This window comes from Schistocerca gregaria, chromosome 3 (genome assembly GCF_023897955.1).
Source record: "Schistocerca gregaria isolate iqSchGreg1 chromosome 3, iqSchGreg1.2, whole genome shotgun sequence".
Taxonomy (NCBI): Eukaryota; Metazoa; Arthropoda; class Insecta; order Orthoptera; family Acrididae; genus Schistocerca; species Schistocerca gregaria.
Window position 1 is genome coordinate 157,731,749 of NC_064922.1, and position 17,882 is coordinate 157,749,630.

Here is a 17,882-nt window from a genome sequence, read left to right on the forward strand (position 1 = left end):
TACTGAACTGAAAGAAGTAGTAACGACAGAAGTGTCGCACCGCATGGCTAAATGAAATTTCACACTGTACCGATTACTTTTTTGTTTTGTAACGTGTCTATTATGAATCTACGCCATTACAAGACGACGACACATTGAAGGTTAAAAAGAGGCATCGTTTTTGATACAATTCTTTAATGATATACCAATGATTAAAACTTTCAGGACATCGTAAAATTACAGACATACTCATACAGAGTCGGGAAACTATATTGGCCCGGAAAATGTTTCATGCGCCTTACTATAGGCAACCCAAGATACGTAATCGACACCCAGAGCAGATGTGTAAGTTGGTTTTCCTATCGAAAGGAGCAAGGAAATTTTCCAGGTCTGATTTAGTTTGCCCACCGTATGTTACGAAGATAGAAGTGCACAATGTGAACTAAGAGTTTTCTGAATTCTAGAATTAATTCTAGAATATGTAACACTGTCTATGCAAAAACAGGGCTCTCCATCTAGGCGTGAGTTTGTTGGATTTTGCTAACAGTGGAGCGAACGTGGACCCGTGGACTGCAAAATTGTCTACACGGTGGCTGCTCCTTGGGAAGTAAGTATAGTGTATACTGATGACAGAACAATACCAATAGCCTGTGAGCAATGGAAGAAATGTGCGGTTTATTAAACACGGTGAAAGAAAAGCACTGTTTGTGTAACGTAAAAGTATCAATTACTATAACAAACACTTGCATTCAAAGGCGCTTTCCCCCATACTAAAAGGGCAAATGCGTTAGGTCGGGTTTAATGATTCCAAAGGAACGCGACTCCAAATTTTTAAACATGCGTAACTTCTAGAATGAAACCGGCTGAATTAAAGCTGTGAGAACGGGGAGTGAGTCGTGCTTGGGTAGCTCAGTCGGTAGAACACTTGTCCGCGAAAGACAAAGGTCCCGAGTTGGAGTCTCGGTCCGGCACACAGTTTTAATCTGCCAGGAAGTTTCATGTGTAACTTGTCATTGTTCAATCCATCGATGCTCTTCGCGATTTTCTCTACTCATATTCTACGATCGCTAATGGAGTTAACGTAGCCGTTTTGTGTGTGTGCTTATTCTCGTAAAGGAACTATGTGGTTCTGCAGAACAGCTATAGCCGACAACTGCCACTGGAGAGCACTGCGGGTGCAAATTACGCTGAGGAGCATGTTCCATGGACCAGCTCGTTTGTAAGCGTTCATAAATAGCGTTGAGTACCAAATTTGGCGTGCTTCACCATGAGAAACACCTCTTGTGTGAGGACGGTTGAAACCTAGTTAACATGTAGTTGCTACGTTGTGAAACTAAGTTGCAAGACTGCGCATGCATGGTCCGCAGTAGCGAAAGTGGTTCGTGAAACTGTTCAGTTTCGGGGCATTCCAACGAAACTATCAGTAGCTTTAGTTTTTTCTTTTTTAAACGTTTGGTGGCGTTTCAATAAATGTGACATGGAGCAGGGAAGTGAAAAGTTTTGGGCGTTTACAGAATCCATAAATGCTTATGGAACTTTAATGATAATCATTTCACGAACGATAGTGTGACAGTGTTGCACCTGACAATCCTTAACGATATGAACATAGGATTGACGATGCTCAAGCTGGCGGCCAAAATACGTTCTGTAAGAAATAATTAGGTCTATAAATTCATGAAAATCCCTTCCTGAATTTTGAAGATGCTCTGAGATCAATATGAAGCCACCCTTTAGAGACCGTATTAACTAAAATCTCATTTGCGCAAATGTGGGAGCTACCCAAAGAATACAAAGTGAACATAACTTTGGAAATTTAATATGTATGTAGCGAAAAAATTCTTCGAAAATCGAAACTAAGAAACTCCCCAAACAAATGGCTTCACAAACATTTGGCAGTTGTGGACTTTGGCGCGCGAAATGAAGGACCAGGAATAAGAATCTTCACTTCCAAGAAAAAAATTGTTCTCGAATTTAAATTCCGATTATGATGTTTCACACATCAGTTTTTGTTTCCTTATAGCTTCTTGACCTCTGCAAAGACCCGTGAATTATTCTGATATTCTTAAGCGGTTGACGTAGATTGGAGTAGTCTACCAAAATTTCGTTGCTGTGCAGTCACGCAAATGTTAAATTCCAGCACTGCCAATGAAACGGCCACAATTTTCATTTCACAGACGAAAATGATACTTCTGTACTCACAAATGTCGAAACTGAAGTTGGCACTGGTGTCGCAGTGTTGACAGCCATTTCTGAAACTAGTTTTGTAAATTCGGTTTCAGGAAACGAGTTTCGTAACCCAGTGTCTCCGTGTACACTTGGCTTATCACCAGAGAGATAAAATACTATAGACAGGCAGCCCAGTAACAATACCGAAGCAGACTGAACAGCCTTCTGCCTTGTTTTGTGTTGTCAAAAGAAATTGGCATGTGGTAGGATAGCGGTAGACAATATGTCAAGTAATAATGATATAACGTCGACTCGTTAAGGTTAGGCAGTTACAGCTATCAGCGAAATTACCCCTGATTATGACATATGAACAATTCATACAGAATGTTTCACAACTACGCCGTCAAATTACGAGGTGATAGAGGTGTCTTGAGGATCAAAGTGAAGTACAACGTCACGGCTGCTGCAGGTTAGGAAATGAGGGAGGGGGGGGGGGGGGGAGGGAGGGGGCAGGTGGCATAGCGGCGGGCACCGGCCCCTATAACTTCGATGCCCTGTAGCGTCGTTTGAAGTTCCCAGACACGTTTCCTATTCTCATTTCGTTTCTTTGTTCCTTTTGCACTTCGTAGTTCTGAAACAATGACTGTAACTCACACATGAACTTTAGTCCCAGACGACCAACTGTGTGAAATTCAGAATATGAAGACACTGCCTAGAAAATTAATTTTAGGATCTGTTCCCGTGTGGTTTAATACACCCTTTTGTATACATAAGGTACATCCAATATAGAAAAATTCCAATATTTGATAATCATCTTCACATTTTACTGATCGAAACTTCGCAAAATGACTGCCTATGAATAAAAGGATAGCAAGGTTGTTTCATAGAGTAATTTGCTCTTCTAACATTGCATATGAAGAAATATTACAGTTTGGTGTTATAATTTAAAGCAAGTAAGTCTACTCACAGGAAATTACAGGCCTTTTCTGTCTGTAATCCAAATTTTGTAATCTGGAAGCACAGTTCAAATTTCCAGAAAGCAACCAACTATTATTGGAGTAACATCTGTTGCAAGAGTCAAAGACTGCGTCATTCACTTTGCATTACTCGTACAAAAAACTGTAATTCATCAATCTTCCATCCAGCAATGAAGTTTTCAGTTACAAGAAAAACATAAAAGATGATGCCCCTGACGTTTCAGAAATATTACAAAGTATGGCGCAAGCCTTTGTTAAGCTTGAAACGTCCCCTGACACACAATATTTTTTAGTGCAACGCAATCTGACTTTCAAAAATCCCCACAAAAGAATGGCTTTAACTAACATTAACCTATACCTTTCGCAAATCACTTAACTCACCAAAATTCTTCGTTACTCGAGCTACTGCAATACAGCGAGCGCCACTACTGCCAGCTAAATAAGAGATTCAAACTACGGAAGGCACTAACTACTGATAGGGATAGTTAGCAAATGAAAGATTTTAATAGAGAACAATGTATTTACCTTAATATCATCAAAAGTCTATATATATATATATAATCAGTTCATGATATCAAGTCTTACAAATTTCAAAACTCCGCCATTTCTCGCCCCACATCCACCACTGCTGGCGGCTCACCTCCAACTGCGCAACGCTACGCGCTGTTAGCAGCCAACAGTCCAACACTACAATGGCAGATAACAATGCAAACTAGCCACAGACTGCGCTCAGCACAACCAGTGATTTTTTTATACAGAGCGCTACGTGGCGTTACCAATAAGAAAACCTAAACAGCCTACTAACAAGCTTCTCTATTCTAATAAAATTCGCGGGATATCATATAGCTTAATTTATGCGGCAAGGAGTTCTTGGATAAAACAAGCCTTATTACACAATTTAACAAATAACGGCTGGACAAAAACACGAAAACAGTGCGAGAAATGCATGCTTCGTCATGAATATAGGTGCTGGTCAGCTTGCACGTCGCGGTATTGCCACTAACGGCACCTGAGCAGTGTCCTCAGTACGTTTCAAATGTCAGTCATCAGAATGTTCTGTGTAGTCGTGGCTGCATGAATTCGGTGCTAAGTGAATTTGGACGTGAGGAAATTGTTGATGCACGCGTGGTTGCTGCTTCAGTAGTTGGGATAAGAGGTGTTGGGTGTTTCTAAAGGCACCGTACCAGTGATTTATGCCCCTTACATGAAAGCGGATGATGAAAGTTTGTAGAGTGATCCTACAGACGTTCATTGAAGAGGATTGTGACGAAAAATAAGAGGATGATAGGTGCAAAACTTACTGTAGAAAAAGATGTTCAAGTGTGTGTGTGTGTGTGTGTGTGTGTGTGTGTGTGTGTGTGTGTGTGTGTGTGTGTGTGTGTGTGTGTGTGAAATCTTATGGGACTTAACTGTTAAGGTCATCAGTCCCTAAGCTTACACATGGCTTAACCTAAATTATCCTAAGGACAAACACACACACACCCATACCCGAGGGAGGACTCGAACTTCCGCCGGGACCTGCCGCACAGTCCATGACTGCAGCGCCCGAGACCGCTCGGCTAATCCTGCGCTGCGTTACTGTAGAAACCTCTCAGCACAAAACAGCACGAAGGGAGCAGCATAAGCACGAAATTGCAGAGCGAGCAGGAACCTCACTGATACAAATGCCCCTGTAAAAGAAAAACATGGAGGCCATGAAACCTGTATTATGGCGCAGTGGAAGAGTCGCTTGGTCGGATGAGTCTTGTTTCAAGCTGTCTCCAACTTTCGGTTGAGGGCGGGCGTTCGGTGATGAATTGGGCAGCCATATTGTGGTATTTGGTATTCCGTGACTCCCATGGTCATTCTGCAAGGTCACATTACTGCCAAGGATTATGTGACCATTTTGGCTGATACGGTGCATCTCGTGGCACAGTTTGTTCCTCAATGGTGACGATGTGTTGCAAGACTCCTGTTCACACAGTTCGCATAGTCAAGGACTGGTTTTGTGTCCACGGGGATGAACTGTCACATCTCCACTGAGCAGCCTTTCTCAATAATATTGAGCCCTTGTGGTCTGCTTTGGAGAGAAAGCCGTTCACCTCCGTTATTACCTGAACTTGGCACTGTATTGCAGGAAGAACAATATGAAGTTCCCTTGAAAACCATGCAGGATATCAAACTTCTGGTAGATTAGAACTGTGTGCCGGACAGAGGCTCGAACTCGGGACCTTTTGGCTTTCGCGGGAAAGTGCTCTACCATCTGAGCTACCCAAGCACGACTAACGCCCCGTTCTCACAGCTTTCCTTCTGCCAGTATCTCGTCTCCTACCCTCCAAATTTCACAGAAGCTCTCCTGCGAACCTTGCAGAACTAGCACTCAGGTGGTAGAGCACTTGCCACGAAAGGCAAAGGTCCCGAGTTCGAGTCTTGGTCCGGCACACAGTTTTAATCTGCCAGGAAGTTTCATACACTACTGGCCATTAAAACTGCTACACCAAGAAGAAATGCAGATGATAAACGGGTATTCATTGAACAAATATATTATACTAGAACTGACATGTCATTACATTTTCACGCAATTTGGGTGCATAGATCCTGAGAAATCACTAATAACGGCTTTGATACGCCTGGGCATTGAGTCAAACATAGCTTGGACGGCGTGTAGAGGTACAGTTGCCCATGCGGCTTCCACACGATACCACAGTGAATGTGCTGGCCAGGGCAGCAGTCGAACATTTTCTCTACCCAGAAAGTCCCGTAGAGGACCTGCAACATGCGGTCGTGCATTATCCTGCTGAAATGTAGGGTTTCGCAGGGATGGAATGAAGGGTAGAGCCACGGGTCGTAACACATCTGAAATGTAACGTCCACTGTTCAAACTACCGTCAATGCGAACAAGAGTTGACAGTCGTGTAACCAATGGCACCCCATACCATCAAGCCAGGCAATACGCCAGTAAGGCGATGACGAATACACACTTCCAATGTGCGTTCACTGCGATGTCGCCAAACACGGATGCGACCATCATGATACTGTAAACAGAACCTGGATTTATGCACCGAGCTTCGTCGTTGAGTACACGATCGCAGGCGCTCCTGTCTGTGCTGCAGCGTCAAGGGTAACCGCAGCCATGGTCTCCGAGCTGATAGTCCATGCTGCTGCAAACGTCGTCGAACTGTTCATGCACATGGTTGTTGTCTTGCAAACGTCCCCATCTGTTGACTCAGGGATCGAGTCGTGGCTGCACGATCCGTTGCAGCCATGCGGATAAGATGCCTGTCATCTCGACTGCTAGTGATACGAGGCCTTTGGGATCCAGCACGGCGTTCCGTATTACCCTCCTGCACCCAGCGATTCCATATTCTGTGAACAGCCATTAGATCTCGACCAATGCGACAGCAATGACGCGATACGATAAACGGCAATCGCGATAGGCTACAATCAGACCTTTATCAAAGTCGGAAACGTGATGGTACGCATTTCTCCTCCTTACACGAGGCATCACAATGGTTCACCAGGCAACGCCCGTCAACTGCTTTTGTGTAAGAGAAATCAGTTGGAAACTTTCCTCTTGTCAGCACGTTGTAGCTGTCGCGACTGGCGCCAACCTTGCGTGAATGCTCTGAATAGCTAATCATTTGCATATCATAGCAGCTTCTTCCTATCGGTTAAATTTCGCGTCTGTAGCGTCATCTTAGTTGTGTAGCAATTTTAATGGCCAGTAGTGTATCAGTGCACACTCCGCTGCAGAGTGGAAAACCTCATTCATGCAGGATATGTTTTCATCCTTCCTGGGACGACTGAAAGCTGTCTTAAATCTCAGTTGGTCTCCTACACTCTATTAAGCACGGTAATATTTTTTTATGTTTACATACGGGGTATTCATAAGTTTTATTCGCAAATATTTTACATGGGTGCCGTTTGTAACACAACAAATGTCTCATCTGTAATAGGTTTCCTGCCAAATCTCAAACGAATTCATGATGTATGGTGGCAATTGAAACTGCTTGTATTATCCATTATCGCATTCTCACTTTACTTCAGGTATGGACAGTTTTATTTTGGAAATTATTTTCATCTGCATCTTGCTAAACATCCATACACAAATCTCAGCTCGTTTTCCCTTGTGACCTTAGATTTAGTTTTGAGTTTTACTCGTGCAGGTGGGTTTTAACGGTTGATCTAATTGTTAGTCCTTTTTGTGTTGAGCCTAGCCTTTGGCCTACTGTTTCTGACTGGGGTTTTTAGTGGGTTTCTTCGTGGTTGGCTTTTCCTTTTTTGTTTCTATGGTCGGCCAACCACTGTAACACTCGGTGTGATTTTAATTCTTTTTTTTCTGGTCTCTGGCTGTGTCTTTGTCATGTGTCGTCTCTTGTCATCACCATCGTTTTTTATTCTTTGTGGGTGTTTAAAGTTCGTTGAAAAAGGGACCAATGGCCCTAGTAGTCTGGTCCCTTCAATACCACAAACCCGCCAACCTTGTGACTTTCTCTTAAAGCTTTCAACTGTTTCAGTTCGTAGGTTTTGAATGACAGGCGTTTCCATACCACTTGTTATGCTGTAACACTACGCATCAGTTCTATGCTGGCACTTCTCACTGATTTACTCATAGTATGCATGTGAGAGTGTTGTACTTGCTCAGTTGTTGCAAGGGGACTGTTGGCCGCTCCTGAGCTGGACATTCTATGTGATACAGCCAGTTTTCGGTGAAACGATTGTACCAATTAATAAGTCTGCATTTGAGGCGACGGCCTGCGATATTTAGTCCTGCATTGTCTCTGAACTGTATTAGTGCATTTGTATTCATGAAACCATAAACAACACTGAACATGCACCGCAGTTACACGACTCCATAATAACTACTGGCATAACTCATTCGCATATGCCACCTAGCGGGAACGTCGGGAACTAACAACGTTAGGCGGGAATGAATCGTGAAGGTATACGGCATTCAAAGCTGTATCAAACATTTCTGCAGGTTATGTACCCTTTTCACAACTATAGGTTATTTTTTATAACTTATAAACACCATATATTTTTGTCGAGCCCTGTAAACAAAATACAGCATAGTTACAGAACACATGGAAATATATTTATACCAACGTTCAGTCTTTTTTTTCCAGATATATGCATGCATTTATACATTCATACACAGGTAAGATTATGAAGAGAAACCAAACTGCAAATCTCTCTCATTCAGAACAGCAGCAGAATGACTACACAAAATATAGCAGCTACTAGTATCCTACTTAGCAATCATATAGAACCGCTCACTCACCGATAGATCTGTACCTACAGATAGGAAAATTGCAGAGGTCGCACGAGTGTTTAAGAAGGGTAGTAGGAGTAATCCATCGAACTACAGACCTATATCATAGACATCGGTTTGCAGTAGGGTTTTGGAGCAGATACTGTATTCAAACATTATGAATCACCTCAAAGGGAACATCTATTGACACGTAATCAGCATGGTTTCAGAAAACATCGTTTCTGTGCAACGCAGATAGCTCTTTATTCGCACAAAGTAATGGCCGCTATCGACAGGGGATGTCAAGTTGATTCCGTATTTCTAGATTTCCGGAAAGCTTTTGACACCGTTCCTCACAAGCGACTTCTAATCAAGCTCCGGGCCTATGGGGTGTGGTCTGTTGTGCTACTGGATTCGTGATTTCCTATCAGGAAGGTCGCAGTTCTTAGTAATAGACGGCAAATCATAGAGCAAAACTGAAGTGATATCAGGTGTTCCCCAGGGAAGCGTCCTGCGACCTCTGCTGTTCCTGATCTATATAAATGACCTGGGTGACAATCTGAGCAGTTCTCTTATGTTGTTCGCAGATGATGCTGTAATTTACCATCTACTAAGGCATCCGAAGACCAGTATCAGTAGCAAAGCGATTTAGGAAAGATTTCTGTAAGGTGTGGCGAGTGGAAGTTGACGCTAAATAACGAAAAGTGTGAGGTGATCCACATGAGTTCCAAAAGAAATCCGTTGGAATTCGATTACTCGATAAATAGTACAATTCTCAAGGCTATCAATTCAACTAAGTACCTGGGTGTAAAAATTACGAACGACTTCAGTTGGAAAGACCACATAGATAATAACGTGGGGAAGGCGAGCCAAAGGTTGCGTTTCATTGGCAGGACACTTAGAAGGTGCAACAAGTCCACTAAAGAGACAGCTTACACTACACTCGTTCGTCCTCTGTTAGAATAGTGCTGTGCGGTGTGGGATCCTTACCAGGTGGATTGACGGAGGACATCGAAAGGGTGCAAAAAAGGGCCCGCTCGTTTTGTATTAACACGTAATAGGGGAGAGAGTGTGGCAGATATGAATGCGAGTTGGGATGGAAGTCATTAAAGCAAAGAAGTTTTTCGTTGCGGCGAGATTTACGAAACTTCAGTCACAAACTTTCTCTTCCGAATGCGAAAATATTTTGTTGAGTCCAACCTACATAGGTAGGAATGATCATCAAAATAAAATAAGAGAAATCAGGCGTCGAGATTTACGAAACTTCAGTCACCAACTTTCTCTTCCGAATGCGAAAATATTTTGTTGAGTCCAACCAACATAGGTAGGAGTGATCATGAAAATAAAATAAGAGAAATCAGAGCTCTAGCAGAAAGATTTAGGTGTTCGTTTTTCCCGCACGCTGTTCGGGAGTGGAATGGTAGAGAATAGAATGATTGTGGTTCGATGAACCCTCTGCCAAGCACTTAAATGTGAATTGCAGAGTAATCATGTAGCTGTAGATGTATAGTGTTGCCGCAAGGAGCGCTGAGTGACGTGCCACTGCGTTCCTGTATCTCTTTGGTGCTCGCCGGTGTGGGCAGAGCCACCTGCGGGCCACACTGAACAGCAGCTGCCCCCCACACCTGCTCAGGTGTTCGGAGTGAAGAAACCTGCGTGGCGTGTGGCCGGTGTTGGGAGCAGAAGCCGGCAGCGGTTCTCACTCGCCTCCACGTTGCCTCTGTTCGCCGCCGCCCGGCTGCCCTTTGGTCCGTCGTAGATTAGGCGCCGACAGCGACCTGAAATAGCCGCGCTCGAACTCTGCCCCCAGATAGCAACACGCGGGCTCGCCTCAGAAAAAACCGGCTGACCCCACAGGCTCCTGCAGGTCCTCCCTTCGTCCACCACAGGCGGCGAAGCCTTTCCGATCTCTTTTTATCCAACATTCCAGCGCTCCGCGGTCTCCATTCCACGGAGGGCCTTCGATACAGTCCCATGCTGCCGCCTAACGAGTGAAATACGTTTGTGCGGAATATGATGCTAGGTTCTTTATTTCATTCAAGACTTCCTAACAACAACAACGTTCTGGAAACAATCTTCTAAGACGTGGCTGAGCCACTTCTGCGCAAAACACTGAGGTGACACGTGACAGGATAGCGATATGCAAATATACAGATGGCAGCAGAATCGCGTGCACAAGTTATCAGACAGTGCGTCGGAGTTGTCATTTGTAATCAGGTGAAAAGGCTTCCGGCGTGATCATGGGCACACGGAGGCACGCGGAATGGTAGTTGGTGATATGGGAATGGGACATTTCATTTCCAGAGTCGTTGGGGAATTCAATATTCCGCGGTTCACACTGTCAAAGAGTGTGCCAAAACGACGATGTCGTTGGGACAACATGGGAACTGTCAGTAATTTATGCCTGTTGATTTCCACATTTTCTGACCATATAGTCGCTAGTATAGTTCATTATTCGTCTCTGCTCAGGTTTTATAATTTTCCTATCGCGTCACGTACCCACAATGCCAGGCGGCATTCGGTCTTGGATGGGCAGTAGTCATATTTTTCTCTCACCAGAGTAGGTGGCTGTTATTAGTACGAAGTACACTACGTCCAACAATGACTTGTTCACTATGTATCTATCTGTAATATGACATTGAGAATGAGGTTTTCACTCTGCAACGGACTGCGCGCTGATATAAAACTTCCTGGTAGATTAAAACTGTGTGCAGGACCGAGACTCGAACTCAAGACCTTTGCCTTTGGCGCGCAAGTGCTCTACCATCATTTGATGCTATCACATGTTAACTTGGAGAGCTGTGAAGACAACCGCCCCCTCCCCAACTCGAAATGTTTTATTATTCGCGCACTGTGGAATCTGTTCTAGGAAGAATAACACGAAGTTAATTTAATGAATGTTGAAAGTAACGACAGACTTGATTACGTGGATTTAAAGGGAGATTTCAGGGTCGGTGTAGCTCTACTGTAAAAGACATATTCTTCTTGGCTATTACATGACCGTCTGAAATTCAGACAGGATCGGCTAAGTAAGAGATCGGATGAAGTAACGTGCATGCACCAACCTAGTAGATACTTTCATAGGAAAATTATTGCAAAGTTTGGAAATTGCAAAACGTTTTTTCTGCATTCAGTATAAGCGTTTCTTGCTGTGGGCGCGGGGGAAGGAGCAGCCTAGTGTTTAACGTTCTGTCGACGATGAGATCATTACAGACGGAGCAGAAGCGCAGACTAGGGAAGAATGGAAATAGGCCGTGTCCTTTCAAAGGAACCATCCCAGCATTTGCCTTAAGCGATTTATGGAGACCACAGGAAACCTAAATCAGGATGACCGGACACGGGTTTCACCCATCGTCCTCTAGATTGAGAATGCGCCACCTCGCTCGGTCAGTGGGCGTGGGATAATAGAGACTGGATCAGTGTAAATGTGTCGCTTGGTCGAATGAATCATGTTTCTCGTTAAGGGACAATGTAAACTTTGTACTACGTGAACATCATTTCACACCACCTACAATCCTTCATGCTTGATGTCTTTCCTGATAGTGATGGCATCTTCGAGTAGAATAGCTGTCCGTGTCATAACACCAAAATAGAGAACCCTGGTTGCCGCAAATTATGCTGCCATCAGTCTTTGGTCACTTAACTAATAGCATGAAAAGTCTGACAGATAGCCATATAGCATTTAAAAGGAAATTAAAAGAATTTCTGAATGGCAACTCCTCCTATTCATTAGATGAATTTTGGGATATAGTAAGTGGGTAATTTCCCCACCCCCTCCCAAAAAAATTAAAAATATTGTATTTTGTGGAATGTAATATCTTCTATAGACACCTTTTATAAACCAGACACGTTCCACATCATTTCGAAATGTCGTATTCATGATCTATGGAACAAGTACTAATCCAATCTAAACCCCTAGAAATTTACCAACGACTTCCTGAATCCCTACCACACACAAATGCTGCGGTAATGATTTCCAAATGTGGACCAACGCGCTATTAAGCAGATAGCCATGGTATTTTGGCTTATTGTTGCACGTTCAAATTCGTTGTAAGGAGTGATGGAGATATGAGTCTGTAGGTCTCTAGACTTACCCCAGTCTCTTCTTATTCTGTTGGTGCCTATGTAAGATATACGATAGAAGTAGCAGACATCCTCTAATTGTGGTTACTTTGATTTGCCCAATAAGGTTTCGTGAGAACGAGTTTCGTTCATAGATTTTTGTTTCGCTTCCACGATCGGTTATGTCAAACTTGGTTGTTGGGCACGCTAACCTACTGTGATCAAAGCACTGTCAATGCATTCGACTCTTCTGTTATGGCTGTTTCATAAGAAGCCAGAATCTGGCGGTGTACTATTGAATAAGTCTCACGAGAATGAAAGATGGATTTTCTGTGGCAGGCTCACTGCACGTTCCTGCAGTTGTCCCAACGGATTTAACCCTTCCATTCTCCTTCCCTACTAGCGATTTCGCGCATACCTTCCGTTTCGTATCACTTTCACCTTACCGGTTTAAATTGACAGGTTAACGTCATTTAGCGCTAAGTTACAACTGGATACTATTGTATTGCTTCCATTGTTTGTGGGTAGAGTTCCCGTTCAGAGGGCCCTGTTATACACCAAGAATAGTGTGGAGTACCAAGCAAGAGGAAGACACTCAGTTCCGTACAGCAGCTTTCAGATGGCGCTCACAAACATGGATATCTTCCTGCCTTTGCACCTCTTCCTCCAGCCCCGTTCTCTACAACTTCTGCCAATAGGGCGGACAACAGGAAGCAGGGAACTATGTCTACCATGGCCTACATTGACTCCACTTTATTCTGGTGGATGTGGGAGTGCTTCCACGGTCAGGCATCAAAACACAATGTGCTGTGGATACTCAGTTTTGAACTAGCGGTTACGCAGTTCAATGAGACACTGTAGTCAGCTCAGTGCAGTGCTCTGAAGACTATCTCCCGATTTAGCAGTCCCCTCTTGGACTAATTGGACAGTCAAGGGTATCTTCACAGTTAGAATTAGTTATGACAACATACAGAGTGCCAAGGCACAGCAAAACTTATTTTATGAAGTTTACAACATCCTGTGCCACGCTTCAAACGTTACCAACGCTAGACACCTTTTTGTAACATCGTTTTTTGTCATTTATTATGTTGCCACGTTTTTTTGTACTGTTGCCGTATCTAAATCTACATCTACATCCATACTCCGCAAGCCACCTGACGGTGTGTGGCGGAGGGTACTTTGAGTACCTCTACCGGTTCTTACTTCTATTCCAGTCTCGTATTGTTCGTGGAAAGAAAGATCGTCGGTATGCCTCTGTGTGGGCTCTAATCTCTCTGATTTTATCCTCATGGTCTCTTCGCGAGATATACGTAGGAGGGAGCAATATACTCCTTGACTCCTCGGTGAAGGTATGTTCTCGAAACTTCGACAAAAGCCCGTACCGAGCTACTGAGCGTCTCTCCTGCAGAGTCTTCCACTGGAGTTTATCTATCATCTCCGTAACGCTTTCGCGATTACTAAATGATCCTGTAACGAAGCGCGCTGCTCTCCGTTGGATCTTATCTATATCTTCTATGAACCCTATCTGGTACGGACCCCACACTGCTGAGCAGTATTCAAGCAGTGGGCGAACAAGCGTACTGTAACCTACTTAGTTTTCGGATTGCATGTCCTTCGGATTCTACCAGATAAGTTTCACAAAGCAGAGCAGTTTTAATCTAGCGTGAGTATTTTGGCTTAATAGCAGCATTCAATTACTATCGAGGGTTGGAACTTAAATAGTGGTAGCTACTTATTCAAAACAGATACAGAAGAGCTACAAGTTTTCACCTGTTACTGTCCTTCAGAGTAGTTGCCAGCGATTTGGAAAGCTTTAGTATACTGTTAGCAGAGCCTTTTCTGTTGATGGTGCGCATGGAACGGTCTAAAGTTATGGCGATTCTCGTGTATGACTGTGATGGTGTTACCCTAACGCATTACGTTCCTCCACGACAGACCGTCAACGCACAGTATTATTGTTCGTTTTTGGAGCAACACCTGCGACCAGCTTTGCGAAAGGAGCGGCGACACTTTCTGCGCAACCCACCCATCATTTTGCACGACAATGTGCGGGCGCATACAGAGCAAGCTGTGGCTGCTCTCTTCGGTCGATGGGACTGGGAAGTACTGTACCATCCACCATACTTTGATTTGATACCGAAGATGAAGGAAACACTTAGTGGAATTAGCTTCAGAACTGTTCCAGAGATTCGACAGGCAGTAGACCGCTCCATTCGCAGCATCACCAGAACAGGCCCTGCTAACGGTATACTACGCCTTCCACATGGCTGGTAACGGGTTCTACACAAAGCTGGTGACTACTTTGAAGGACAGTAACAGGTGCAAACATGTAACTATTTTGTATCGGTTGCGAATAAATATTTGCCACTATTTAAGTTCCAACGCTCGTACATTTAAAAAAAAATTGCTAAGTTATTTTGCAGTTCGATACCGTCACCCATCAACGAAGCTTTCATGTAAACAATATTGTCAGCAAGAAATCTGTGTGTGCAGCCAACGCTGCCTGATAAAACCGTTATGTAGACTACTGGCTATTGAAATTTCAGTTCCATGTAAGTGGCATAAAAGAAACGTCAAATACGTGCCTCGGCAAGCAGATATCATCATTTCAGAGCAACTGAAAACAATAGATACAGAATAATACCGTCTGTGAAACTTCCTGGCAGATTAAAACTGTGTGCCGGAGCGAGACATGAACTCGGGACCATTGCCGAGGGCTGTACTCAATGCCGTGCAGGATCTCAGCGGCGATGTGTCTAGCGCCCGAGAGTATAGACTTTTTTGCTGGGCAGTATCGGATCGTACAGCCCTATCACGTACTTTAAGTCAGGAACTGGCTTTGTTGTCAGCAACACTTGGAGAATCATGAGCCGCCAGGACCCCGACTTTTCCTACGGCTTGTCTTGTTGTGGCAGCAGAGAGCAAGGGCGGACAGAGGTGCGCCAACAACACTGGGTACAGAAAGGAACGACGACGTCTTTCCAGACGAATCCCAGATCTACACATCGCATCGCAATGTACGTATCCATGCGCAATGGCACCAAGGAAAGAAACATGGCCAAATTGTACTGGTCATCACACAACCCCAGCTCTTGGCATGGTGGTTTGGGGTCCCATTGGATACGCAACAGTCGTCTCTCTATCTAGTAGTCGGTAATATGGACAGTAGCCATTACATTTACAAGTTAACGTCGTTGGCTGTGCTTTCGCTTCGAAGTCTCCATAGCGTTATCTTTCAGCAAGATACCGCAAGACAGCATGTTGCCTGTGCTATCCTGCCTTACCTCGATACAGTGTGTGTTCCACTGTTGCACTGCCCAGCACTTCTCCAAATGGCTCTGAGCACTATGGGACTTAACATCGAGGTCATCAGTCCCCTACAACTTAGAACTACTTGAACCTAACCAACCTAAGGACATCACACACATCCATGACCGAGGCAGGATTTGAACGTACGACCGTAGCGGTCACGTGGTTCCAGACTGAAGCGCCTAGAACAGCTCGGCCGCAACGGCTGGCACTTCTCCAAATCTCTTCCCCGCTGTATAACTGAACAATAAATCCACCGAAGACGAAAGCAGTGTGGAAGATAGAGATTTCGGCAATAAAACGGCGTTTCAGTTTATATAACAGATTTACATACTTAATGCGGGTAATGGCTATACCAACAACAGAGTGTATGGCGTGAAATGTTATCTCTTAGGTGTTGTCCGTGCAAACAAGTGGAGTCACAGAGAGCACCTGTAAAGTAGGCAAAAATATTTGGACTTTCTTTCGCATCCTCTGTGATTATAACCGATGTTTCGCTCTGCGTTAAATAAATTTATAATCGCTATATTAATTTTGAAATCCTCTGTACTTTGACAGGCATGAGCTCGTCATCCGGGAAAATGTCAGTTCGCAATAAGACACCATATAACGAACGTGTTTTTAGCTGCCTTTAGGCTTGCGCGAAACCAGACGTGTGTGCTCACTACATCGGCCGTTCACAATGAGCAACAATTATCGCCCGCAGCTGTTCATTCCGGCTGCAGACCTAGCCGAGGAGCCTCTCGCTGTTAATCCTGACGAGACAGATGCTAACGGTTTCCGGCGTAGACAGCTTGTCCTCGAACTCTGTATTGGCGGGCTGCACCTTTCAACAACTTTAGCTGTGGTTTTTATTCAGACACTGTCGCTTTAGTGACTTCACTGTATGAAACACGATCTCCATTCGTCGAACACAGCTTTGTATTTCACTCTCACACGTAGTTCACAATTTTATTCTTCTGGTTTCAGATAGACGTCGATTAAGAACTGTTTTTTTACGTAAAACAAATGTTTCATCCAATGCGCTCTCCAAAGTAGTGGAATAACGGTATCTATCATAACCGAATGCATGTGAATCAATCTCTCTCTCTCTCTCTCTCTCTCTCTCTCTCTCTCTCTCTCTCTCTCTCTCTCTCTCTCTGTGTGTGTGTGTGTGTGTGTGTGTGTGTGTGTGTGTGTGTGTGTGTGTGTGTGTCTAAGACCACTGACAACCATGTAGGCATATGCTGTACATAATGATAGACTGCCACCCCACTCTCCCTCGCACAAAAACCCCTGCCAGTGTTAACTTATTTTAAAAACTGCTATTTTTAACATAAGGTATCTTCGTATGACGTCGAAGATTTTTGCAGAGCATTGTTGTCGGTGTTCAGATTTCGTAAAAACTCGATATTTCTAAAATAGTCACCATATCTTCGTCAGGAGATGAAGTAGTTAGTGATAATCTTCGAAAGGTCGAGTTTCGACATGGTGTGAACACAGATTTTTTAGACGCACCGTTCCTATTCAGACACAAATGAAACAGGTGACAATTGCTGACAAAGTAAGTGTTAGATCTGATTTCAAATGAGCCCCTTTGACAGCTAAAGGTTTGTCAAAATCTCTCGCACAGCATAGACCTGACTATAATGTAACAGCAAAGTGATGGAGGCCACGCTTTTTGCTAAAAACTGTAAGAGAACTAATGTTACAGACCAATGTAGTGAATGTATATTCCAGAATCCTGATGCATATCCTAGTCTTCACCCTCATGACATTTACGGGAAAAAAGAAACTTCCCTCAAATAATCAATAGACATCCCAGTATTTTCGCTCATGACATGTTAAAAATTATAGGTGTAGATTGAGTAAATTCCTTCCTTCCAAATTTCCAAAGGTGTTTGAGATTGGCACATGTTCAACCGTTAACAAAGATACTGTGATAAGTATTTTTGCAAAGATGTGACTCTTCAGCAGAAGCGAAAGTAACAAGGGACAGGCCACAGACAAGTTCTACAGAACCACCAACGCTTTCAGTAACAGAATTGTTCAATGAAGCACCGTTACGAGAAAGGATAAAAAATAAAGAAGTTTTTCAAATTGTGCGTGTACAGTAAAGTAGGAAGAAAATATAAATTTTTGCCCATTTTTGGGGGTATACAGGATGCTTAATCTAGTAC